The sequence below is a fragment of the Eschrichtius robustus genome, chromosome 8, assembly GCF_028021215.1.
Source record: "Eschrichtius robustus isolate mEscRob2 chromosome 8, mEscRob2.pri, whole genome shotgun sequence".
Classification (NCBI taxonomy): Eukaryota; Metazoa; Chordata; class Mammalia; order Artiodactyla; family Eschrichtiidae; genus Eschrichtius; species Eschrichtius robustus.
Window position 1 is genome coordinate 111919188 of NC_090831.1, and position 27513 is coordinate 111946700.

Below are 27513 nucleotides of genomic sequence, written 5' to 3' on the forward strand. Positions count from 1 at the left end.
ATTTTACCAAGTATTATTTTTTATCTATTGAGATGATCTTTCTCTTTTCTTTTTTCTATTTTTCTAAAAACTTTTAAACTGCTAGTAGTGTATAACATGTCAATAGATTTTCAGATTTTGACCATCACAGCATTGGGCTTGTCTTCTTTTTCTTTGCACAGTTAGATTCAATATGCTAATTTTTTCATCTACGTTCGTAAGTACATTTAGTCTAATTTTCTTTTCTTTTCTTTTTTTACTGTTTTTGTTGTCCAGTTTTGGTATCAACAATCTACCAGTCTGATCTGATTGTTTTTTAAACTTGAGTCTCTGGACATACTTCATTTGAGGAACAGAAGGTGTGTGTGTTGGTGGTGGGTGCGTTGTTCTACTGTCTTTTAAAATGTTTGAGGTATCTGTTCAATTCAATAAAGTAGATATTTTAAGCTGGAAGAATGTATATTTTTCATGGAACTCAATGAAGTGATTTTAATTTTGAGTGAAAAAAGTATGGCCTGCTTTTACTTTTCCCAAATTGACACACTAGCAAAATAAAACTGCTTACTACTGATCTACATGATCGCAAATACTCAGTTGGAACTGAAAAAATACAGTGAATCATCCAGATGTTTCCAAATGTCTTTTTAGATTTGTTATGGTTTGATCAGGTAGATATATCCTATGTTAGGCAAGCTGTTCTTTATCTGGGATGATCCAAGTGGGAAATAAATTCCACAGAAATTTCCTATATAAATCCTGTATTTTTAGTGTCATTTACAAATGACTTCTGGAAAAAGTGAATACTATTCAAGTAAAGTTTCCCATGGCAGAGATTGGCAACATATATCTCTTTTCTCTCTTTTTATTCCCTTTCATTTCTTTTTTATTCCTGACTATTTTTTAAAAAGTAAAAGGACAATGAAAAAAGAATTTTTCTGTATCATGGTGTATATTACATGAAATTTGTTAAATTATTCTTCCAACTATAGAGTTCCTGTACAATAAGGCTATTTTCAAATACACAAAATAGGCTAAATGATTGCTCATCCACAAAACCCTGTATTCAGAATTTATCTAGGGAAACATATGTCTCTTTTCTAAAGACATAATCCAAAAATATTTAGCCATTTATCTCCTAAAAACCATGCAAAATGCATGTCCTTTCCATGTTTCCTGCTGATAATATTTTCCCCATTCATAGCACAACTTTTCTTTCCTCTGGAAAGCTGGTACTTATTTTATTCATCAGTGGCAAATTATGCCCTGATGCTGCTCAACCAAAGGGTATTACTCAAACAAGCAGGGAGAATGCTGCTTAGGATATAATCAGCAGTGGCCATGGAAAGCAGCACATTAAAACAGGCCTCATTGCATTGAGTTACGGTCCATACTGCCTAGAGATCACAGGCGCCAAACATCTCTGGACACAGGTCATATCTTCACACAGATTTCACCAGCTGAGTTGTTTTCAGAACTCACTGATGTCTGCCCTACAGTGTCTTCAAGCTCAGCAGTTTGCCAGACTACGAAGTGTTATTCTATCTTTACAACCTGTCCCCAGCAGCCCAAATGGGTTGTGTTCCCGAAGTTTATTTCCAAATCATTTATTTGGGATCAGAAAATATTTTCCCATAGGAACAATTTTATAAACAGTGGTGTTCCACACATGCCTGGTTGAACCACAGCGTACTTGAAATGTAGCATTGACTGTCCTACTCCCACAAGCCATTATTTATTCTGCTTCCCTGGGAAAGTGCATTCTGAGTTTTAACTTGGGATGCCTGAAGCTCACCTCTCCCTCTGCCTGGCAGCCTTTGCTGTAGCTTTTTTTAGTCTGTGCTGCAGTAGCAGTTGGGAAGAGGGGACAGAGTAGCCTTCCCCCAAAAAAGATGAGTGTAGGTTGATATAGATGTCTCTGGGTAACTTGTTAGTGCTTCAGGCCTGAGGAAGGAAGCCACCATAGGGATCAATCACTTCCCAAGCCTTCTGAGTGAGGCACAAAGGGCAGGGACTTTTTTCCTAAGTAGAGATCATTTCTAATTTGGATCTTCATAAATAGGGAAAGGCTTATACGGCAAAACCTAAGATTTTTGAAGACCATGCTTCTGGACTTGTAATTAGCCAGGGAAAATATTTGAACTCCTCTTGGTCAGTGATGAAACAGTCTCCAAACACAGAGCAGTAATGAATGAGGCAGAGCACCTAGAGCACCTAGACCCAGGCCTGACAAATAGGAAGTGCTCATAGTCTCTTGCTGTTGAATTAAGCACTGATCGACTAATTGAGTGAATTCTATACTGAGAAGTATAAGACCACAGAGTATATATACACATGGGCTAGTTAATTTCATTTTAATTCAGCATCTCCTAATTCTGACCCTCTCATAGCACACATCCTACGCAAGGAAGAGTTGGGTGGAGTCCTTTCAAGAAGTCACTATAACATCAGTGTCATCTCTGTGGGCATATGCATCCGTCTACACCAGCTCCAAAGCAGGTGCTGGGTTCCTTCATACCCTCTCTGTTGTGCTCAGTTTCTAGCAATATCTCTCTGTTGCCAAATCTGAATAAACAAAGAGGAGGGGGAGGGAGAGAGAAAGGTGCTGTGGAAAACCAATGAGGATAGCCAAGCCCATAGGACCCTGCCTGGCTGAGTTTCTGGCACACTTGTTCTGACAAACATTACCTACTAAAAAAGACCTAAGTTTTTTTTTATTAGTTGTTTTTATAACACACGTAGACGTATTTTAGGAGGCTGTGCCTCTTTCACGTTGAAATCTAGCCTGTACATCAGACCTGAGTCCTAGCCATTTCAGGCTTTAAAATTACATACACAATTTAACTTCATTTTGTATGTACAACTACTTTTAAAAGAAATACGCTATCAAGGATTCCTCAATTAAAAAGCCTTCCCTACCTCCACCCCAGTAAACTTACGGACTGTTAAGTTTAAGTTTCATGGACCGTGCTTTCTTTTTTAAAGTTCCATTTGTGTTCTACAAGACAGCCTCTTTCTCCAAGATTAACATTTCTTATGATTGTTCCTGACAATGGATTCACTTCCAGAGGCCCTGCTAAGGATAACCAAAAAAGGGCATGTAGCAGGCTGGTTTTGGCAGCCTGCACGCAGCTTCAGAGCTTTTTAGGTCTTGGTTTTTCTGATGAGTGATTTCCTGAGCATGCCTAGGGAATGACAGGCATCTCCACAGGCAGGCTGCATCCACCTCGGCTGGGGTGTCGTCATTGGCTGCCTATTAGAAAAACTACAGGACAATGCATACCACCGATGCCGACTGTAAACATAGGGGATATGTGTTCACTTAGCATGGACTTCTGGGAGGGGCTAAGGAAGGGCGGTCTGGAGTTTTATTGAATAGAGCAGTGTGTATTAGGCTGCCTGCCTGCCTGCCCTCTTGCTGTGCTCCTGCTTAAAGAAATCAGTCCTTCCTTTCCGACTTAGTCCCTGGGAAGAAGTTTCAGCCTGAGAGGTAAGGCACAGAGGGCTTTCTTATAATCTCCTCCAGAGAGTATGGGGACTTTCTCCGGGTTTCAGTCAACATTCCTGGCCAATGTAGCTGGAGATGCAAGATTGTAAATGCCAATAAACCATGCAAATTCTCAGAGCCAGACCGGGCTTTGCTGCCCTGCAGATGTTCCCGGAAGACAAACAGGATGAGATCTCAAGTTTTGTTCTTCGAGTTGGGACGAGAGGAGAGATTATATAGAGACTTACATTCAGGGACCACTGGCAACTTTGATAAGATGGCCTTTTGTTCAGGAGTGTCATGGGGGTTATACCTGATAGCCATAGGTCAGTGTCAGTAGCCGTTCTGTGCCTGTCTGCTCACACCAGCAGTCTCTCCTGCATCTTTTATTATCAGAGATTTAAAGAGGTTTTGCTTTAAAAAGAACAATAACTTTTTAGGTTGATGAGAAGCCAAAAAGTGATAATTTTTAACCAAAGTCATTTACGTTTTATTCTGCTACCAGTGTTTAAGACTAGACTTCTAGAGCTGCAAGGAAATAAGGTCGGAGGGTGGAAGAACACTGGCATTTAGCACCGGCTGGGTTAATGTAACTGATCTGATATTTGCTGAGACAGAAGATGCCTCCCATGATCTGTTTCCTATAAAACCTAATAATGAGAGAATGCATGTGCTAGAGGGTGTGTTTTTAGAAATCGCACTTAACATCCGACCAAACTATTTCTTAAGAAATCTTATTTTCTGTTTGAAAGCATGCCTGAGCGTCACTAGAGAATTTGAAAAAGGTGTAGGTTGCAAGTGTGTTCTGAAAAGGGAGGAAACAGCCTTTCATTTCAAGATAGTCCGACATATTGGGGCATCTTAAACAGTAGTACAAGGCAGCTAGTTGGTAGTAGCCTGGAATTCCTTTTAGAGAGAGCTGATTGTAAAGGGTGGGGGAATTTTAGTGCTGTAGCAATACATGGTCAAAAAAATGGGTGAGAACAAAGTACTTGGTATTCATGGATCCCTTCGGTTAATAGAGCTATGCAGATGGACTTGTAAACTGAAATAGTAAAATCCTTCTAATGTGTTTGGCAAAACCAGACATGGATGTCTAGAACTTAAGTGAAGACTAGGTGGTATGTGGCAAGAAGGGCAAATCTGATCTTTTTTTAAAAATAAACCTGGATGTTAAAGGTTTCCAGCTCCAAATGACTGACTCAGTTTGATTTTATTCCATGGATAGAGGTGGTTTTGTGCTGCGATTCATTAAGTAATCTTCTCTCTTTGTATTTAAAAGTTTGGGGATAATTTTCTTGAGAATGCCTCCCTCTCCTTCTAGAAGTGATATATGAGTACAGAATTCCCTGTGAATTTCTTTTCCTGGAACAGTTCTGAGTAAGTGTGAAAGAAAGGCTGCAGGCGAAAGCTATAGTTTGATTATTGTCCTTCCCTCGAAGAGATCAAGTTCCAAACTATTTTCACAGTGTTTTTAATGTCAATCAAAATATGGAGAGCAATTTCTTTTTCAACTGTTCTCTAAGCCGTGTAGGGAATGCAATTTGGAAGGAAATCTATAATCTTGGGATTTGAGGATAAATTCCATTTTGAAACCAACATCTCCGAATCCCTGAGAGTTCAAACTTTGCTACCACCGCTCTCTGTCCCGTCCTCCTCGTGTGCTCTCTCACCCCCAACAACCAGAAAAACACATTTTTTCGAAATAATGCTTTAAGTGTTCTACTCTACATAGTGATGGAACGAGGGGATTTGGATATTTTACTTTATGTAGGACTTTAGGCCACTCTTTGTGCTACTTTCCTCTTGTTGAATATTAGCTAGAACACATCTCCCCAAATAGGGAGGTAAACGGAGCACAATGAAACCATGGTGCAAAAATTTTCATTTTATTAAAATCATTCAATAAAGAGAAATACAATGGCAAAAGTCTGCAGTAAAGAGTCACTAATAAAAAGTTGATCTTAGCACACACAAGGAATGTACTATGAATTGATCCATAGGTAACAGGCTGGGTTGTTTCCATTGTTCAAAACCAGTAGAATGCACAATTTAAATAATTAGGATCAAAAGATTGCTTTAAATAAATACACAATTCTTACATTAAAGTTAAGAGAAGGTTCAAACTGAAGTTTAAAGGATTGAAATGAGATACATATAAGTATGCCCTGACAGTGAGGCTATTAGCAATTCTAATTGGCTCCTATGATTGGCCTGAGGATCTCCTGCTCTGGGGCAGATGGTATAGGGTGGTCCTGTGTTCAGCCGTGGAAAGTTGCAGAGTCCAGCCTACATATTTTCTGTTCTGATAAGTAAAATGTACCTTAGTAGGCCTTTTCTTAGAAACACATGTAGTTGTCTCCATTTGTCATTTTCATGGTAGGATGGTTACTAGTTAGTCATTCTTTAGCAAGACAAAAAAGTGACTTAGACATGGGCATGAGGAGGGATTAGCTGGTTCCCCATCTGCCTGCAGTCTATCACATGTCTCAGAAACGTGGTAGGGTGAAGCCCTGGTGGGAGACAGGGGAAAATGCTGACGAAGTGGTATGCAAATAGCATGGTAGGACTAAGGAGGAGGTTAGAAAGATGCTGCCAAAGAATTTTCGAACTTTAAAAAAGAGTTTTCTGGGTAAATTCTCTCAAAGCCCCAAAATAGAACCATTTGCTCCTTACTGAAAGTCCTTCATCCATCAAGTTAATCCAAGTTTATTATTGGAGAGAGGATTATAGGTTCTGAGTAGTTGGTTAATTTAAAGAGATACTTGTAGCTCTGGCTTCACTCAAGAGAGGTCAGTCCCAGTACTGTTTCCCCTATTTAAAAAGCCCAAACCTTTGAAGGGAGCCATCAACTCTTTGACCTCATCTGTAGAATGGGCGTTCTAATGTCTCTCGCACCTCCCGCGGCGGTTAAGATGTGTAAATGAGATGAAGCTGTCCGCCCCCTCTTCTCTGTAGGCTATATACTCCACTGCCTGCGGTTTGAGTCCTCTGGACGTTATGCTAATCTTGGCTGGTATCTCCACTTCTTATCTATTTTCCCTAATTATCTGCTCCTTCCTTCCTCATATTTGAGGACCCTTGAGTGACACCTTCTAGATCCTACTTCTTTCTAAAACCCTGAACCCAGAGTTTAGGGAATACTGGTCCACCCCAATGTTGTCTAAATGTTGGCTTTGGTAATCCGAGACCAGGAGGACACGGGAATCAGGAGGAGAATAAGACGGGTCGTCAGTGGTGTAAGGCCGTATCCAGGAACCTGAAGATCTAGTTGAATGGAAGACCAATGACAAGGTGCTGACAACAGAAAGGCCTTAGTAAATGAGGCAGCTTCTCTGCCTCCAGCCAAAAGCATGGAACTAATCCCAGCATGTCAAGCCTGGGCCTTGTAAGGAGGCTGAGGTAATCAGGAGCACCTGGCTGTGGTTCCTGTTGGTATTGAGACCAGACTGCTCCCTGGATCTGCCCTCTCGTCTCTGTTTGCCTCAGTCTTTAGTACCCCCAACTGGGTCCCCTGTAACTGACCCTGGGTGGCATCCCTAACTTCCCTCCCCCAGGCCTCCGCCTCTACCAGATTCTCTAGTTCTTCCACCCACAGTCCAAACGGGGTTTTCCTGATCCACACTGGCAACTTGCAGTGGCCTGGCTCTAGGATGAGGTCCAGACGAAAGCAGAAGGGTCAAGCCCAGATACGTTTGAGGCAGGGGGACGCCTCGTCACATTTTTAGGCCAAGGGAGAAAAGTTAGCGCAGACAGAGGAGATGGTAGAGCCATTTCTGTGGTAAAGAGCCACTCTGCTTCTCACCCCCAACTCACAGCTGGCTGGCGGTGGGTGAGTGTTGTGAGCGGAGGGGAGAAGGAGAGGGTGACCGGGGGCTGTGAGGCAGGGGTGACGGGGCTGCCCGGTCAGCTGTTCTTCCCTGTGTTGTTGTTGTTTTTCCCATGGACGTCCTTGAGAACCTGATAAAAACTCTAACCCCTCAAGGTCCTTTGCGAACCCGCCTTTCTGACCGACCTGTGAGAAACCCTTGAGCCGGGGGAGGTCGGGGGTGGGGAGTGAGGTAAAGTCTTGATCCCCAGTGGAGACACGGGTGGATGGGACCAGAACACGAGAGGAGGTGTCCTTTCTTGTTTCCCAGATTCTTTGGAAGGAAGACAGGAAGGTGTAAATACACACATATATAGAAGGAGGTTACCTCATATGGCCTCCATTTCAAAGAAAAGGAGATCATCTCTAGAGAAGCAGCTTTCTGTGGGGCGCTTAGGGACTGGGGAATTCAGGAACGGCTGCTGTTAAGTGTATGCTGAGAGCTTAATAAAAGGATTGCTAAACAGCAGTGAGGGAATGGCTGAAGGAAAATGAATATTTGGGGGAATATTTTAGGTGAATAGGGTGTTCTTATTAAGCACTCATTTTAGTATACGGCTTTCCTTTTAAAAAATATATATGTACCAACGATGGCTAACTTGATGATAAATTACTTTTTAATCATTTCCTGAGGCTTCTAGCATTGTTTTGTGAATACGTGGATGAAAGCACTTGACTGTAAGGAAGTCATCTCACTTGGAGAAAGACATATTAAGTAGGAACGTGTAATTAGTTCCTTTTACACCCACATGTAACATTCCCTCTCCCTTGTCTCAAGCTGGGGAACTAGGCAGATTTCACCTGAGTGCTAAAGAGGGGCAGGACCAGAGCAAGCCCGGAACCCCCAACCAGGGACCCAAGGGCCAGAAATATCGAGGACTTTAGTTCCACTGGTGTCAGGAGGGTCTAAGCCAGAATGGACATAAAATACACCCATGGGCTAACATGTGAATTATAGCCGGGTAAGAAAAAGAGAAACAGCAAAAATCAGAAGTCAGGAGGTTAAAAACCAAGAGCTTGCTTAGCAAGGCAGTGTACAGACAGGTACGGTGACATATGTGAGAGCTCTTGACACTGTGTTCGGAACAAATAGACCCTTATATTAATACGCTTCAGTAGCTTGAGTAAAGGCGCAGAACTATAAGATACATGTGGAATGATAAAGGGATGGAATCACAAGGAAATCCAAGGATAGAAGCCAAGATAGGGCCAGAGTCCAAAGAGAATGGGGCTGGAATCAAGGTGGGTCAAAAAGTCTCAGCAGAGGTCTATGTGCTGCCATTAATGTAACTCAGCTGCAGCACATGTGGCTGCTGCTTTTTGTTGTTCTGCAGACTGGAAAATTCCTTCTGTGCTTCCTGGTTAAATTCTGAGAGAGGAAATCTGATTGGTTCAGCTAATAACTATTGTCTTTGGCAAATCCCTTAGCGGAGGGAACATCAAGGGTTACTGGCATGCCTATGGATGAATTACCAGTGTGTCTGGCTGCAGTAGTCACCCCTGGGGGACAAAAAGCCCAGTGGGCAATTTTAGTTAGAAGAGAAAGTTAGGCATGGAAAGCAAATTAGCTGAAATATCCAACAGCTATCAATGAATATCATTTGAATTTTTATGTGACTGAATTCCTAGAGAGGCAGACACCCACTGTCAGGGTCATACAGTTCCTGATGATCACTTTGGCGTGGCCTGATGAACCGATCTTGAAGGAGTTGGCCTGGAAGCTTGTACCACCGATAATTGAAAAGATAAGAATTATCCATTTTAGAAAGATTCTAAAGAAAAACACTTGAGTATTTTCATATGAGTCATAGGTGTGATATGGCTTCCCACAAAGTAAGGCAATCTTTAAAATTAAATATGTAATGACTTAATAATGTTAATAAATGAAAAGAACTACATCTCAATGTAAATCACAGTACTTAATAAGTTTAATGCATAAAAGCTAGTATACTCTCAATCAAGGACATTTCAGTTCTCGGCAATGTTTGCAATGTAATCTTTCAGTCACTGAACACATGTCTCAGTGTCTGTCAAGGGGAGTGAGAGAAGTTCTGGGCTGTTCTTCAGGGAGGTATTGACAAATATGCAAACAGGGGTGAGCGTCAAAGGCCAGAGGTGGTCGAGAGAACAGAATATGAGGAACAGATAAGGGATCTGGAGCTGTTTATACCAAAGGAAAGAAAATGTAGCGGCCACATGGATGTCTTTCAAACATTTGAAGAACTTTTACGTAGAGAGGGGAGAAGGCATTTGTGTTTCTCAAGATAGCAGAACTGAATACATAAGATTCATAGATTTTTTAAAGCTGTGCAGGGCCTTAGGAGTCATTTAGCCTAGGGAGTGCCAATAATTTTTCCTCTGTTTGCCAGCTTTAAACAATTGGTAGTGACCATCTGGAATACTGTGTTGAGAAGGATTCTGAGGCTGAGTTTAAACTCTCTGTGGGCAAAAAACGCTGTCATTGATAGTGACATCTGTTGTGGAAGAAAAGGGCCATTGCTACTCAAGTACCATGTATTTCATGTGATTGATAATGGTCTGTAGGTTCCTAACCTCTGCACCTTGGATCCCTGGGAGGCCACTAAATTATTGCAATAGGTAAACAAGTCCATATATGCAGCAAATGATTTTGACAAACTGAGTAAACAATGTGTGCTACTATTTTTCTAATTATATAGACGCGTTATGATGACACAAATGTTAATTTATTTTAAATAGTTACTGAATTTATAGTAGCTTTTGGTATTGTGTTTTCTCAATCAGTGGACCTAAAACATGTAATTATATTGTGTGTGGGAAGTTTGGGGCAAGAAATTTGGGATCTTGAGAAGAAATTCTTAAAAAGAAAATGAACCAGTAATCTATTTTTCATTTTCCAGATGAGAAACTAAAGCTTAGCCACACCGAGTGAGATTATACACGTATTTGTAGGTTTCTTTGATTCATGTCAGTAAGATTCGTAAGGGCAGGAAACATTTATTTTTTTCATTAATATATACCTAGTGTCTGGCACATCACAGAAACCCAGTAAATATCTGTTGAATGAAAGAACAAACCAAGTGACTTGACCAAGGTCGCCCAGTTAATTAGCGGCAAAGGTGGTTCCAGAACACACATCTCCTGAGTCCCACACTGTTAACCTTTCAGTACACCGGATTGTTTCTCCTGATAGCACGAATGTGCCATTTTAACAGTTTACGGATTTGGATTGTACAGTGCAGCCTGATTTGCCTATAATCCAGGAGATCTTAACCAGCGTCTTAATTGGAGTCAACTGTAGGGTTTTCTGAAAACATACATCCCTGAGACCCATCCACTGGGGTCCAGTTTGTGAAAACTCCCTGATGATTCTGCTAAAACACCCTGACTGAGAAACAGTTCTGCACATCTATGCCTAAAATAACTTATAGTAGATTCATGGAGTCGCTTATTCCTGAGAAGCCTAGTTGTTTAGTTTCAAATAATTTCTTTCTAAAAGTTACAGCTGTCTATTCCAAATAATCAGTTTTGATGAAGAGTCCCTCCAGAAGCACTAGAATATTTATCTGAAAATTCCTCCAGCTTCCAGTACTCTTGGTTTGGCTGCAAAGTTATCAACCCTGCAAGGTCAAGCTTTCTGATGAGATTTCCAGTGTTTGCTTTTGTAAAGCATTGAAAATGTGGCAAGAATAAAATTTCTCATGGTATTTCCACTTCCTGTTCCAGCCACCATTACTAAGTGAAATGTAGGCTTCGGGGGAGGGGTAAATTGAGGAAAAATTGTCTCTTTAAGTATTCCTGTCCTTAGGATGTTTTGAAGATTGGTTACTTTAGATATTTAACTTACCAAGAAAAACAGAAAATGTTTTTCTGTCTTCTCTACTTTGTGGTAAAGAATGTACAAATCCTGAGTGGGAATAGCGGAGAAGCTTCCTTCACTCCCACTGTCCATCTCCTCTGAGGCTGGGGCCTTAGGTGCTTCCCTGGGTGGCCCTTTCAGAAGCCTGTGAGCCCTAAGAGAAAAGAGACCTCAGGTTCATGGAAAAGGGGAATAATTTGCTTTTGCAGGACAGAAAATCCATCTCTAGGGTCTTCCTTTACTCAACAGTCAGGAGTTACATCCTCTGTATTGCGCAGAAGAATCTACCATATTTAGAGCACTGAGTACATAAATTATGTTCACTAAGGATTGTAGGGCTAAAACTATCTCTGCATGAGCAAACTGGTCCAATAAGAATGCCAGAATTGTTGCTATAATTATACCGATGGTATTTGGTTTACAGAGTAGCGCTTCCACTGTGTACAGGAAAGCAGAGCTTGCTGGAAAAGAGCAGCTAAAAAGGAATTAGATTAGGACCCACATCTGCATAATGACACGACAGTGACTCAGTCTCCTTTTCCTCTGAACTGTCTCCCTTCTCCATGCTCCCTAAACAGTGGTGTGTGGAGTCAGCTCACACTAGCTCCCAAAAGCCAACTGTTAAATTTTTAAGATTTTGAGAACTAGTTGTTACACACTGTCATTATTAAAAATTAAATTATATAGACTTTCGGTTAAATAAATTATATCAAAACCATGGTAATAAATACTCAAAACTCATCCCTTCCTAATTATTTTACGTTTTACTATTATCTGTGCTCTCAAGGTTAGTTACATCTGTTGTATCCATATGATGGAAATACTACCAAATGCCGTGCAAGAGAGCTTCTTCTCCCAGTTCTTCATTCACGGATGTCATGTTGGGAGCTTGAGATCAACCACGATGGAAGTATTTACACTCTGGAAATTAGCAAATGCTACAAATCAGACTCTCCTCACCTGCCAACTCCCAAGGCTTGTTATCAAACATTTACTATCACACCACTGACCCTAAGGTATCAAGTCAGTAAAATTAGCCTCTACCCTGAAGAGCCAATCAGGATACCTTTGTTGTTTAGTTACATGCATATTCATAACGTATGCTTATGACTGCCTATTTATTTCTTCACTCATTTATTATTTCCTATGCTCCTAGAACATAAGCACCATGAAATCAGAGACTTTGTCTGCGTTTTTCAGGTGCTGTGACTTGAGCCTAAAAAAGTGCCTTGATCCACATATAGTGGATGCTTCATATGTGAGTTAAATGAGTAAAGGAATAAATGTCCATAATTTCTTCTTGATAAGAAAGCTGAAGCCAATATTCATGTTTGAATTCATTGATTCCTCTCTAGTTGTATCAGTACTGAGTGCTTACAGCAGCGCCTGACACAGGCCAAGTAGCAAATCAAGTAAATAATCTTCGTAACAATCAGATTTACAGATGAGGAAACTGAGTTACAATCAGGCTAAGTAACACATCTAACGTCACACAGCTAGTAAGTGGCAGAGTCAGGATTCAAACCTGACTCCATAGTCCACGTACTCAACCACCACACCGTGCTGCCTAATTACTCCATTTGATTTTGTGCGAGGCTCTGGGGATGTGACTTATTTGAGAACACACTTTGAAATCAGGAAGACTTGAGTTTGAATCTCAAATTTACCATTTACCAAAGGAGATAATTGTTCCTCCATTTGTAGTTGTTATAAGGACTATAAATAATACCCCTAAACTACTTTGCACATGATAGGCACTAAGTTAAAAATCGTCAGCTATCAGCTGTGGCTTCCTGTGGGGGCTATCTGTAGGCATGCGGCTCTTTTTAGTCCCCATGCCCTTAGCCACCCACTCTCCCCAATTGCCTACTCTACGCCCATCATGTAGATGGAGCAAAAGGAGCGCCATGACATGAAGTCATGTCAAGTTCTTTAATGTCAGGTTCTCCAGGAAGTAGAACTAGGACCAATAGATACAGTTACAGGAAACCCTGTTTCAGGTCAGCATAAGCACTTTCTAAACTAGATCAGTCTCTGGAACTTGGACAACCCTGCTCTGCAGAGGCAGACAACCTCCACCATCCCTTTCAACCGCAGAGTTTTCTCCCCTACCCTTATCATTGGATCTGTGCTGCTTTTATTTTTTTAATAAATTTATTTGTTTATTTATTTATTTTTGGCTGCGTTGGGTCTTCATTGCTGTGCGTGGGCATTTTCTAGTTGTGGTGAGCGGGGGCTACTCTTCGTTGCGGTCCACGAGCTTCTCATTGTGGTGGCTTCTCTTGTTGTGGAGCACGGGCTCTAGGTGCGCCAGCTTCAGTAGTTGTGGCATGAGCGCTCAGTAGTTGTGGCTCACGGGCTCTAGAGCGCAGGCTCAGTAGTTGTGGCGCACGGGCTTAGTTGCTCCACAGCATGTGGGATCTTCCCGGCCCAGGGCTCCAGCCCATGTCCCCTGCATTGGCAGGTGGATTCTTAACCACTGCACCACCAGGGAAGTCCCTGTGCTGCTTTTAATATTCCAAATCATCTTTAGTATGGCTAAAGGGTTTTATTATTCCCGAGGCTGTGTTGTTTTGTAGGTTTTCAGTGTTTTAGACATGGAGTGAGAGAGGGAGAGAGGAAAGAAGAGAGAATGAGAGAGGGGAGAAGACTGAGACTTATCTAGGGAAAAACGTGCTGAACTTAGGAGGGAGAGCAAATAGAAATGATTGATAGTTATCCCAAGCCTTTTAGGTTAGAGATGGTTGGGAAGGTAAGCTAACTCATTCAACTACCTTGCTGGCATACTTGTTAGATGACAAGCACTGTTCTGGTTGAAGGTAACTACCTCAGGGCAGTAAAGTAAATTAAATAAGTTGCCCAAGGTCACACAACTGGCAAAGAGCAGAGCTAAATTCAGCACTGTTCCCTGACTCCAACCCTTTCCATTTCCCTACAGCTGTCTGTTCTGTGTCTGTCCTGGGGAGAGCGATGGAAACCAGAGCAGGAGGTTTCCATAACCAGTCATTATAATTTGTCAGAGAGCCACGCTGCAGTTCAAGTAGACAAGCACATTGTCTTTCCCTGCCGTATAAGGAAGTGGGGCTAAACACCATTGCTTTCACTACTGACTCAAGAGGTTATTCAAGTGAGTGTTCGACAGAATGAGAACCTAGGCCTATAGCAGCTTTTAAAAAGAAGAAAAGAAAAGAAACGTGCAGAAATATTTTTGTGTTTTCTTTTTCTGGGAGCAGAGATAGTTTAACAAGCAGGTTACACCCTTTTCTCTAACTCAAGGGAACATAGTCTGGAACTACGTACTGAAGGATTAAACCGTTTGTCCGAATACGGCAAGCCGTTTTGGTGTTTGATTATGTCAAATTTAGCTACTCAAAAGGCCAAGACAGAGCTGATTCTATGAGGATCAGGTGGGAAGTCCTCCACTTCAGTGATTGACTAAAGAAGTTAGGATCTACTTGCCGTGCCAGCCATTCTCAGTGTATTTATTAATAAGGCTCCACAGTTTAAGTTTGATCTTCCTGCCCAAAACTCAGAATATTTCTGTGATCACCCTTTGCCATACCAATCAGTCCTAGTGGGGATTTCAGACCACAGGCCCTATAACCAACTCCATGGAAGGAGAAACTGAGGCATGAGCAGTAGAAATTATTTCCTCAGGATCGTCCAGTCCCATCTTGCCATAGGGAGTGCCCATTCTTTCAGATATACCAAAGAAGCATTACTTAGTCTTCTTAGGGAAATGGAAAAGCTATAATTAGTCTGGTCAGCTACTCGTAACTCCCATCTGTGACCAGACTGCATCTGGGATATTAGTTTCCTAGGACAGACTGCTGTAACAAAGTACCACAAACTAGGTGGCTTAAACAACGGAAACCTATTGCCTCACAGTTCTGGAGACTGGAAGTCCAACATCAAGGTGTCAGTAGGGTTGGTTCCTTCTGAGGGCTGTGAGGGAAGGATCTGTTCCAGGCCTCTCCCCTTGGCTTATAGATGGCCGTCTTCATGTTTACATACCGTCCTCTCTGTATGCAAATTTCTTCTTCTTATAAAGATACCAGTTGTATTGAATTAGGGCTCACCCTAATGACCTCACTGTAAGTTGATTGCCTCTGTGAAGACCCTATTTCCAAAGAAGGTCACGTTCTGAGGTACTAGGAGTTAGGACTTCAACATAAGAATTTTGAGGGAGACAAAATTCAACCCACAAAATGCCCCAATTCAAAATGGTGGTGGAAATCTATAAGACGTATTTTCTGAAACTCTAAGTGCGAAAGGCTCACTTGCTGGTGGTAGCCCATCTTCCCTCTGGGCGTAGGGAATGCTTAGCTAGAAATCACTTGGCCTTTTGAACTTGCCCTTGACATTTACTTTCTGCCTTTCGCAACACAAAATTCTGATCCAGGAAAAAGTCAAAAGAGGTCTCTGAAATGACGCAGTGAAATGCAGCTTCACATACTGTGGCCTATCTGTGGAAGCCTGTGAAACCACAGTGGCAGACAGTCTGGTATGCGGCCATCAGAAGTGGGGGGGGGGGGGGGCTTGGTGGGAAGGCTTGGTCGAGGCAGCCTGCACGGCTCAGAGGCAGAGCGCTAGGAGGAGGTGAGCAGCTTTGGAGCAGCAGGCTGGGAGGCAACAACAGATGGGACTTTGTGTGTGCCTGCGCCGGGTGGAAAGCCAGGATGGCCATTTTAAGTCATTTTTATACATGCTGATCATAACCACTAATCCCCCAATACAGGGGAAGATATAGGAGCCTGCACATATTTGTGTTCTGAATCATTCGTCTTTTGTCTTTGTTTTCTTCTATCTTTTCCCCATCCATCCTTGGCTTTTTAATACACTTTTTCCTCTAAATGGCCTTTCTAGCTTTAACTGTGTTTGGCATAATTGGTTACAAATTGTCCACACGTTATACCTGGTCTCCTTTTTTCCTTTTTTCTTTAGCCATTGTTTCCCTTTACCCCTTCCTTAAAGCTCTTCTTGGTGTCCATTTCCCAGCTTCAGTCCCGCTTACAGCTACTCTCTGTCTTAGGCCAGATGTGGTCTACAGAGAGGGTGATTCTATCATTTATTATCTAAACCAGGACACTTTTGAGAGGGAAAGGAGGAGCTATTAATAATTTTCCTAAAAAAGCAGTTCTAAATGGAGACTATCCGGGGTAATTTGGGATGGACAGTTATCCTTCCCCTGGCTGTTTTCTGTCTCCCATAGATCCTACTTCACCTAGCAACAACTCCCTCTGTTTCTGGATCTTAAAGAGACAGCAACACCATTTATGTTCTGATTCTTCTTTTTATTTCCACCCCAAGAACCTTTTTGTATTTTTGTCATTGTGAGTTTCAATTTTCCCTTATCCTCTTCTCACTTCTTCTCTTTCCTCCACTCTACTCCAGGTATTGTCTCACCACTTGAGTTCCTCTTCTTCCCTTTGTTTTGGTACAATCTTGACTGCATCTCAGGGAGGCCACATTTGTCTGCCATCATACATGCAGGACAGATTGCCTGCATATTTGAAAACACACACACACACGCACAACCACCACCACAATTATCAAATGTTACGCAACCACCACGACCATCACATGGGTCTCAAATGAGCCCTTTATTGGACTGTCCACCCATTCAGCACCTCTGCTCAGAGACTAGAACAATCTCTATACTACATAAGCAGCCATACCTAGAACTATCACATAGACATGTTCTGTATATGTGTCTGGGATCTTACAGGACACGTTTTCAATGTGTGTACGTGTATACCCTTTTAGAGTTGAAAATATATAGCCTGAAAAAAAAAATTAGTCAAAGCTGACTGTGTGTTGCCTTCATTATGACTTCAGTAATCTGGATTATTTTAGCCTCTAAAGTAATATATACCAAAAGCCTAGTAATGGCTGCTATAGGCTTAACATATGTAGAAATAAACTTTGAGATAACAAGATAGAATAAACATTGACTTAAATCCCTTTCAAATGTAGTTCTTTTTATGATTCAGTCATAATTTATGGTTCATTCTGAAAAATCGCTTCAGTTATCAATCACAGTCATGCAAGGAAGCTCCTCGTCAACTCTAAAATGAGAAAGACAGAATAGTTTCCTCTTGCGAATTACTGGAAACCAAGCTCTAGATGTCTGAAATACTTGACAGTGTAGCACTGTGTCAGCTGGAAAAAGCCGTTCTTGTCCTTTTATTTATTTACTTATTTTAGAGTTTTGATCATAATTTTCTCTCCTTTTTTTAAGTACTCTAAAAATTAATAAATGAGGGGAAAAACGGTGAAAGAAGATACTTTATGGAAGTATCTCCTTCCCTCCTTCCTTCCTTTCTCCTCCCACTCCTAGTCCTCCTTCCCTTTTCCCCTCCCCCCTCCTTCTTCTATTTTTTTTTTCTTTTTTGAAGATGATAGGGAGTAACTTATTCAAAAATGAGATTTCATTATAGCAAAAGTAGAGAATTTCCACTAAATCCTTCTGGTTTGATTTTGGAGCCTATGGGAAAGGCTGACTCAGAATGAGCTGTTACATCCTTCACTTGTTTTGAGGTGTAATGTACACACAGTTGTAATATACATACAATGAAGTGCACTAATCTTAAGCGTACAGCTGGAAGAATTTTTACATATGTATACACCCATATAACTATTCCCCAGATCAAGACGGAGACGAATTCCGTCCAAAAGGCTCCCTGGAGCCCCTCTCCCCATCGCTGTACCCAGGCCTAGGGAACCACTGCTCTGGCCTCTGTCGCCTCCATCACTTGTTCCTGGACTTCATGAAGTGGCACCCTGTGTGTCTGTGAAAGATCCCCCGTTCACCCATGACCCTGGCTGCCGTGTTGTTCGATCTTTCCCTTGCTTTGCTGACAGTCCATTGAACGATTATATGCCAGTTTGCCTGTTGGTGAACAATTCGGGTCGTTTCTGGCTTTTGGCGATTATGAGTAGAGCGGCTAGTCATGTTGTGGCACTTCTCCTGGTGGATCACAGGGTGGGCTACACCTTCAGCACTCAATTCTGTGGCTTTTTCCACGGGAAGCGCGGGCGCAACACCGACAAGGCAGCGCTCAGCCCCTCCCTGATTTCCTTCTTCTATTTGTTGTTGTTGTTGTTGTTGTTGTTGTTTCTTCTCCCATTGAGATTTATTCAGTTGGAAATGTTCTATTGCCGTTGGGTAGCCATATGCTTTAGCCATGATGTCGTTATGTCTCTCGCTTAGATATATCTTCTTTAAAAGATTGATGATAAAAAAAGGAAAAATAAAAATTTCAAACACACTCTGCAGGATAAGTATATAGTTATGGCAGTGACGGAATGGAAATATCTACCAAGGAGCTCTCTAGTGCCCCCAAATTGCATAGAGTGATTATATCAGCCAGCCTGGAGCTGCTGACCCACCTGTGTTTGAGGAAATAGGAAATGAGAAGTATAGGAGTTTGAGAATTTTTAAAAATTTTTCATGCCTTTCCATATTTCTGCTCTTAGATATGCTGTTAAAACAAAACAATTACTCTTTCCACTGGGAGTAGTTTCTAGCTTGCTAATTCTTTTTCCTGAGAGCATTTGCAATGAGGTTTAAGTTTTTGATATCTTGGTTCTTATATTTTGTGGGTACCTCAGATTACAGGTGGGTGGTCTAATAGAAAAGTGGCCCCAGTTCCTGCTTCATGTCTACCGCTGATAACCTGTGTGACTTTGAACAGACTTCTGTGCCTCAGGCTTCTTAATTAGAAACAGACAATAGCCTTTTTCCTTCTCTATAACACCCAGGTAGGGAGCAATGAGATCTTAAATATAAAGGCTCTTTAGGTGGTAAAGTATCTTTAGTACATAGTTTTCTTTTATTTTTCCTTTGAAATATGAAGACTTTTGCTGGTTGGTTTTCTGGGAAGATGTTAAGTCATACATTCATAAAGGAAACTTTCTAGATTCAAAGTTCAGAATTTGAAGTTTTCCAAAAATTATTCTGTGCCGGACAGCTTCAGCTTACTCCTTCTTCTGGAGAAGCTGCCCCAACCCCAGTTTCAGCCTTTTCTTCTTTTCCTTTTTTTTTTTTTTTTTTTTAAGGCTTCTGGGACAAGCACATTCCTTTACCCTTGCCTTTAAAAGCAATATTGACAATCATCTTGTTTGGAGACACTCTGAAACCCCAAGGTGCTGAAAAAGGATGGTTAAGACAAATTAACATCCAATTTGAGCCTTTTCTCTACTGTAATCAGAAAAGTTTTTTACAAGCTTTTCTGAAACCAAAGCACATAGTGAACAATTGCAGATCTTAGAATCTTGTCACCCTCAGATTCACTAAAATTGTCTTCATCAGCATTTAAATTTCTAACACATGAGATCACATATGTGAAAATGCTGTGCTTTATAATGTCTGTGATTATAATATCTATAGCCAAATACGTTAAAGTTTAAAAATGCTCCAGGAACCTAAGGGGAAGGGTAGAAGAAGAGCATGTTTGATCCTAACAAGTGTGCTTGGGCCAAGCTTGTACAAGCAATCATATGGGTGGGTCAAACTGTTTATTATTTCTAAAATAAAATTTTATTTTAGAATAATAATTTTTAAATTTACAGAAGAGTTGTAAGAACATTACAGAGTTCTCATATACCCATACCCCAGTTTCCTCTGTCATTAACATTGCTATGCACATTTTTCACAACAGATGAAACATTGTCTATAACGTTATTCGTAATAAAACTCTATACTTTATTTGGATCACCTTAGGTTTTGCCTAATGTCCTTTACTTATTTTTTAAGCCCCTTAAAACAGAATAATGTTTTATATAGTGAAACTTTTATATGTACATAATCAGAGATATTGATGGAACTCTATTGTATGTGTGAAGACTGTGTTATCCCCTGAGGACTTTCCACCTGAAATAGCCAAGGCCTCCTCTGGTCTCTGGTTTGTTTCCCTTGAGGCTGATAGCAGATTCCTCAGCCTGCTCCACCCTGAGGCCAGGTGCTGGAACCCCATCTCTGCTTCACTGAGATTGGTCATCCCAAACAAATGGTAACATCCAGCAGCACCTCCCAACTCCCACTTTACAGTTTTAAGCAGAAGCATTAGAGTGAAAGGATTTACCTGGCTGTTCAGCTCCTGACTCTCTGCTCTTTAGCTGTGTCATATCACAGTTATTTGTAAGAGCTTTGACACTAACAAAGGAAAAAAAGACCTGATCCAAGATCCCCGAAATCCTGAAATCTATAGGTTTGGGCCAGTTTAAAAACACCACAATTTATGAAAAATACCTATTACTAAAACATAAATTATGGAGGGGCTTGCTTTATGGAAGTTATCCCAATAATAGTCTTCCATATACTGAGCTTCCAAACTTTCTCTGAAATATGAGTTAGCAGCAGATAATAGCAGAAAGAATCCGTTTAATTCAGCTTCTGCCTTTGAGCCACTTGATGATGTCAGGCAGGGGACTCAACCTTTTGGGGCATCAATTCTTGTAATGAAGGGGTTGGACTAGGTGTGTTCTCTCCCAGCTCTAACGTTGTTTAGATCTTTGGCTTTATAACTTCCCTTCATAAGGCTTGTTATTGTCCTTTCTATCAAGGTTACTTCTTTAATGTTGTTATACTTTTACTGGCAAATCACTTTAAAGGGGGAATAAAAGCTAAATTTAGGTCAAACAGTAATTACAAATGAGTTGCTTTCAAGGTAACCAGTTTTTTGATTTATAACAGTTGGTTTGTCTTTTAAAGTTGATTTTGTGTGGAGATATAACACTTACATGCAATGGAAACAATAAAAATGAAAATATATAGGGACTTCCCTGGCGGTCCAGTGGTTAAGACTTTGCCTTCCAATGCAGGGGGTGCAGGTACAATCCCTGGTCGGGGAGTTAAGATCCCACATGCCTCATGGCCAAAAAAACCAAAACATAAAACAGAAGCAATATTGTAACAAATTCAAAAAAGACTTTAAAAATGGTCCACATCAAAAAAATCTTTAAAAAAAACTTTAAAAAAGATGATGATGAGGAAATGTAGGTATCTTCTTGTTATCTTCATATCAAAAAATTAATTGAAGGAATCTACTTATCAGTGAGTGAAACTAATATTCTTGACTCAGAGGTAGCCCTTAAAACTTCTTAATAGCAACATTATCAGCACACTCTGAGTTTGTTATCTACGTATAAATAAAGCTGGTAGGAGACACCTTCCATAAAAGGAATGATTGAACTGACTCTCAAATAGGAAGACATCAAAGTCAAGGAAGAGAGTAAGAGCTCAAGCCATGGGATGGAAATGGTTACTGGGTTTAGCCATCTGCTTTGGTCTTTCCTGTTCCACATGTAGCTATATAGTTTACATAAAAGTATCTCTCCAGAGGATCAGAAAGAGCAGATTTATGGAGCCAGATGTGAGTTAGCATTTCTACAGGTGTGGCTCTGCAGCTGAAAGAACATGTTGTACCAGGGATGGAGTTTCTTATTATGTAATCAATATAAATTACCACTAGACTTTTACAGAGGTTGATAAAGCAAACATGCATCATTTGGATTGGCCTTCTGGTATGCAAAGAGAACCTGCTTCACTTGGGGCACAACGTGAAAAAATGCACCATTTAGTATTTATAGAAGACTTGGTAGCAAATACCATCACAGTGATCAGGCGAAGTCATTCCAGTTTGCACACAGAGGGAATAGCTGGTGAATAGATGGAAATGGTGTATATGTGTTTTTCTTCATCAGGAAAGACAAGGAACAGGTCATAAGTATTTGTAAAGCTTTCAGCATCTGATAGGAAAGAGCCAAAGGATGAAAATGACTAGAGGACTGGGAAAAAAGATAGAACACAAGAGAATTGATGAAAATGAGTAGAATTAGTTAAACTAAAAAGGCAAATATCCTATTTAAATAGTACAGAAAGTCAGAGCTAGTAAAAAAACCTTAATCTGGTAAATTGCAGAGCACTTTAATAATTATACACAAAAAGAGGATTTGAAAATTCTAGACAGTGAGAGTGAGAATGTTGCTGGTTAGTTAACTTTGTATCCATAGATTAGCACAAATGTTTTGATTTTTTTAAAAACTGGGTGCTTTTATGCTAGATTATCTAATGAAGCAAAAATGAACACTCTAACACTTCTCATATGCTTAAAGCTTTTTTGATTGAGTTTAACTGTATTTTTCAACTATCTTATATCTTATTAATTTTTTAAAGTTTCTTAATCCATTAATTACCAAAAGAGCTGTGATTGTGAATTTGTCTACTTCTACTTGTAAAATTTGTCATTGTTATTGTTCATATGTTTTAAGGCTGTGTTATTTGATACATATACATTCATAATTTTTAAATCTTCCTGATGGCGTGTTCCTTTCATTAATTCACCTGAAATTCTATTTTGCCTGCTATTAATATTGCTATAATGTCTTTCTTTCTATGGTTATTTACTTATTACATAAGTTTTAAACCTTTCATTTTTCAGTATTCCTGTGTAATTATTTTAAAGTGGATCTTTCATAAATAGCATATAGATAAATTTCTAAATATAGTCAGAGATTTTTATCATTTGATGTATGAGATAAATCCATTATATTTGTTATTATTGATGATATATAGGATGTTTGAAAATTCTGAAAACATAGGACAAACTTAATTTTAAATAATAAATTAGATATATTTTAAAGTAATTTGCTCAATATGTTTTTCTTCAAGCTTCAGACAACATTTCAAGTGAAGTATCTCTAAATTTAAAGTAATGGGTCCAATTATTAATCTTAAAAAAGCACAGTATAGTATATACATTATTTTCCTTGGGTTTCCAGAATTTTTAGACCCTATGTGGTGTATTTATTATATAAGATATATTGCACATATTATTTGAAAATGTAACTAACCTGCAGTATAAACATGCTAAATCCTTATCTCCTATAGTAGAAAATTAACAAGTGATGTCTAACATTAATAAAGCCACCATAATCAAAACAGTTTGGTATTGGTGTAAGAATAAACAAATAGATCTATGAGACACAAGAGAAACTACAGAAGTAGACATCATATTCCCCATCTTTCCAGTATTATTGTTGTATAAATATTGCTCCTAGCTGATAGTATATACTATGATTACTTTTTATTTCATATACTAGTACCTTTCTTCCCCCACTCCTCATAATTTAATAATTACTCTATTTCTTTTACCTGCTTAGTTTTCTATCATTAAAGCAAACATCAAACTTTTCAATACAGTCAAATACATCAGGTAATTTGTCAATTTTTTTTTCTTTAAAGGTATCCTTCTTGGAAACTGCTTAGAATTTTCTAGGTTTGTTGCACAGCTAGCTGTTCTAAATCTTCACTTCACAGTCACCTTAGGAATTTCCTTCCTAGGATTGAAAGGAATTTCCTTTGCATGTGGGTTGAAATTTGAATCCTGTTTCCTACATCCCATTCTTCCTCTTTCTTTATACTCCTATTTTGATGAAGAAGATCGTCTAGGATCTTCTTGAACATGGATGCAGGAGAGACAAAAATTTTTTAGTGTCTTTCATTCATCTCATACTTGGTTGATTATTTGACTGGACATAGAATTCTAGGCTGGAAATCATTTTCCCTAAAACTTCTCACAGTGTGCCTGCATTATCTTCTAGATTCCAATATTGATTTTTTACATCTGATGCCATTTTGAATCCCGAATATTTGTATGTTGCCTGATTTTTTTCCTCTGTGGAAGTATTTAAGATTTTCTTTTTATCTTTAATATTCTGAAATTTTATGACAATGTGTATTATTTGGATTTTTATTTATTCTGTTGACTACTTAGTGGGCCTGTTCAGTCTAGAAAACACATCTTTTAGCTTTGGGAAATTTTCTTATATCATTTTGGTGATAATTTCCTTCTCATCATTTTCCATGTTCTCTCTCTGTCTCCTGGATATCTTACACTGATCCTGTGATTTTATATTTTCCCGAATATTTTCTACTTCTCTGTATCTTATTCTAATATCTGGGAGGCTTCCTTAATTTTGGCTTTATGTTCCTTGTTTTTAACCATGAAACTGTGAATTTCCAAGAGTTCTTTGGTTGTTGTTTTGGATGTTCCTTTCTATAACATCCTGATCTTTTTTCAGAGATACACTAGTTCTTCTATCTCCTTGGAAATATCATTTATACTTTTAAGTGCTCTTCTGTTCCTATCTCATCTATGTTTCCTCTGTGTTCCTATTTTTTTGTTGTTTGTGCTGGTCTCTGTCTTTAATTCTTTCCTAAAAATACTGGTGATCCTTGGCTGGCTGTCCATATATAGGAGTGAGACAATAAAAAACTGATTGGAAGCTCTGAGTACAGGGGCACTGATGGGCCCACTGGCAGATAATGAACCAGTGTTTTTCAATGGGCAGTCATCAAATGCCAATATCTCTAGATCTTTTTCTTGAACAAGTTTATCCAAAGAAGACTTTCACAATCTCCTCCTGGTAGTTGTAAGCACAGCTCCAGCATTTTGAGACGTTTTAGGGCATTGACTGGATCATGGAGGCATCTGCATGGGATAGTTTCCCATTTGCCTTCACTGGTCCCTGTCAGTTTCACTGGTTTTAGATCATGTTTCACTTCAGTTTCTTGGCTGGAAGTTTTAAGCAGGTAGTTCAGGTTTGGATCCCATTCCTTCACACAGAAAGGGGTCTTCCCCCTTGCAGTCCAGGGTTTGCCTCTTGCTGATAGATTGCTTCCCCATTAGTAGGTTACCATGGGTAGAGTATTCCTGTTCCTGTTCACAGAAGGAGCACCATCTTCCTAGTTCTTGGCTTTCTCCAGGAGCTTTGTTATAGTTTTTCTGTCATGTTAGCAATGAAATCTGTCACACCTTCAGTCCAGGCTAACCTCTTTGTCTTTGAATTCCCTCTACTGGCTCCCAAACAGTAGATCTGATAGATGAAACTGAGCGCTTTGGAATATCTTAATAATCACTGTCACTTTTTTTTTAACTTTCAAATTTTCACCTATTTCTTCATTCAGTCTGCATTATTAATTGAGTAAAATTAAATTAACCTATTGGAGATTTAGCCTTGAATATATTTTAAAAGGAAATTTGTTGCCTCCTCTGAGATAGCTATGATGGGAGGAAGATACTTAGAATGGCAACATTCTGTGTTTGTGTGCAGGTAGAGAACAGTCATGATGGTTAGAAGAGCTAGTCCCTACTCTTTATTTCTGTTTTTCCATGCTCAACCTCTTAAACAGAGGTGATTCTCCTAAAGGGAGAAATATAAATCTTGCACCTTGAAGATTATGAGGAACATGAAATCTGGAGATGTTAACATACATTAAAGCATTAGCCCAACTATACAAAATTCTTTTCATGATAGACTGCCTGGTTTATTAAGAAGTCTCAAATCATTGCAGGTATAAAGACAACATGGTTTTATGTTTTTTTCTGCTAGTACCCCTAACTGTTCTGTTTCAAACTTCCTTTTATCACAGAGTAGAGGGGTCCCTTAAATACATCTCTGCCCAGCATCCAAACTCAAAAAAGATAAATGTTTATTTTAAAATTTAAATCTCATATCTTATCTGATTCAAAGCTCTGCTCCCACCTCTACTCCCAGGATAGAGTCTAGTGGCTTAGAGTTGTATGGCTGAGGCTCCTGAACAACTTCCCCTCCTTCATCCTGGTGAATAACTCTGGAATACTGGCGGGTGGGGAGAGGAGAGAAGGAGGAAGAGGTCTCTACTGGACTTGCCACAATAACTGGTTGTTGTACAAAGACCTAAGTTAATTTGCCTGGCTCTTTATGGTTAATGTCAGTAGTCTCCAATTATTAGATGTAGGCACTGCTTGCTCCCAGATAACCTCCCAGATAACCAGGTATGTTACAATGGAAACAAGTCTCAGAGACTAAATTCTGCACACATGCAAACATTCGTTAGACAGTAGGCATAAAAACAATTACAGAATCTGTTCTGCAGACTTGGAGAAGTTCTCTCTCTGTCCTCTTAGTTGCTCTGACAAGCACCTTATACAAAAGGTTTACTCCCTGGCAAATGTTACAACATTCTGATGACAGGATCAGTTTCCTTTCTAGCCAGGCCCAAATTTTTAAATGGGCACAAGCCTGAACAGAATCCTAAATTTATGGCACTTCTGCAAATGCAGGGCTTGCCAGATTCCTAATACCTGTACACACTAGGATGAGATCCCTGTGTAAGTCTTTCTAGGCAACCCAATCACATGTATTGAACACCCACTCATTTGCCAAATGAAAAACTATGTTTATTCAGTACTTCCTTTATGCTAATTTACAGGCTTTAGGTATGAATTTAGATAGTGGTATTTAAAACATCAGTCTTGTATGCTTTCTGGTGTGTATACTCCTGACTAGGGTCATTCATATACTAACAAACAACAGTTCCTAGGGTACAGGTTAGAGTTAACTTCCACACACATGTATAGATTACACTGTATACACTGAAGTATTTAAATATAAAATTTCAACAATGGAACATTGGTCATAACTCTGAGCAAACTCTTTGAAAATAAGTGATTAAAGACTCATTCCCAAGGGATGAAAAAAAAGTACTTAAAGAGTTTAGGATGGTAAGAAAATAGTACAACTACGGGAAAGACTAACTTATAGAAAATCTATGTTTACTAAGGAAATGATATTAAGGCTAAAATCCATGAGGATAATATATTCCTCCAAGCCCCTACTTTCAAGCTAAAATTACCAATACAAGGTATGTATAATATTGGGGGTGCAAATAATACACCTGCCACCAGTCTTGCTCCTGGCCTTTGACTGACATTGCTAATTAAACCTAGCATTCTTTCTCATGGCTTCAGAATTCTTTTCAATGCAGTATTCTAGGCAGCTGAAGCTGATAGATTAGAATTGACAGACAAGGGAGAACCTGGTGTAGTACAAAAGGCATGGGGTCTATACTAGCTGTAAAACCTATAGGTAAAATTTTGAACCCTTTCAAGCTTTCATTTACTCATCTGTAAAAAGGCAGGGCTGGGAGTTATAAGAACTAAATGAAATAATATAAATAATGTAGCACAGAGCCTGTAGAGGTTCAATAAATATTAGTTCCCTCCTCTTATAGCCATGATTTTTTTTTTACCAAGCTGATATATGTTACTTTCAGCTCATGTCTTTTCTGTGAGAACAACACTTCATCTAGAACAAAATGTACATTCAACATGGTACAGTTGTCTACATTTTGACTGTCAGTTTTAGTCATGTCTGTCATTTTTTATTTTCCAACATGAAAAGAGAGTTTTAGGGTAGTCACATTGGAAAACAAAGACAATAAGATTAAAATTCCCTCAAATCAACTTTGGAGCCATGCAAATATTAATGCCTTGACAGCTTACTCACAATTGCAAG

General features: G+C 39.6%; 1 protein-coding gene across 8 annotated transcripts in view; it reads left to right on the top strand.

Moving 5' to 3' along the window:
* Positions 1-3289: 3289 nt before the first annotated feature.
* The window catches only part of CALD1 (caldesmon 1), a 178623-nt gene continuing 154399 nt past the window's right edge, over positions 3290-27513 (top strand). For 4 of the 8 annotated variants that reach the window (XM_068549482.1, XM_068549481.1, XM_068549485.1 and 1 more), the window contains exon 1: positions 3325-3466. The gene's annotated coding sequence lies outside the window, so the exon portion shown is untranslated. Of the gene's footprint in view, positions 3467-27513 lie in introns of all 8 variants that reach the window. The other 4 variants (XM_068549489.1, XM_068549484.1, XM_068549486.1 and 1 more) reach the window with 4 other exon arrangements.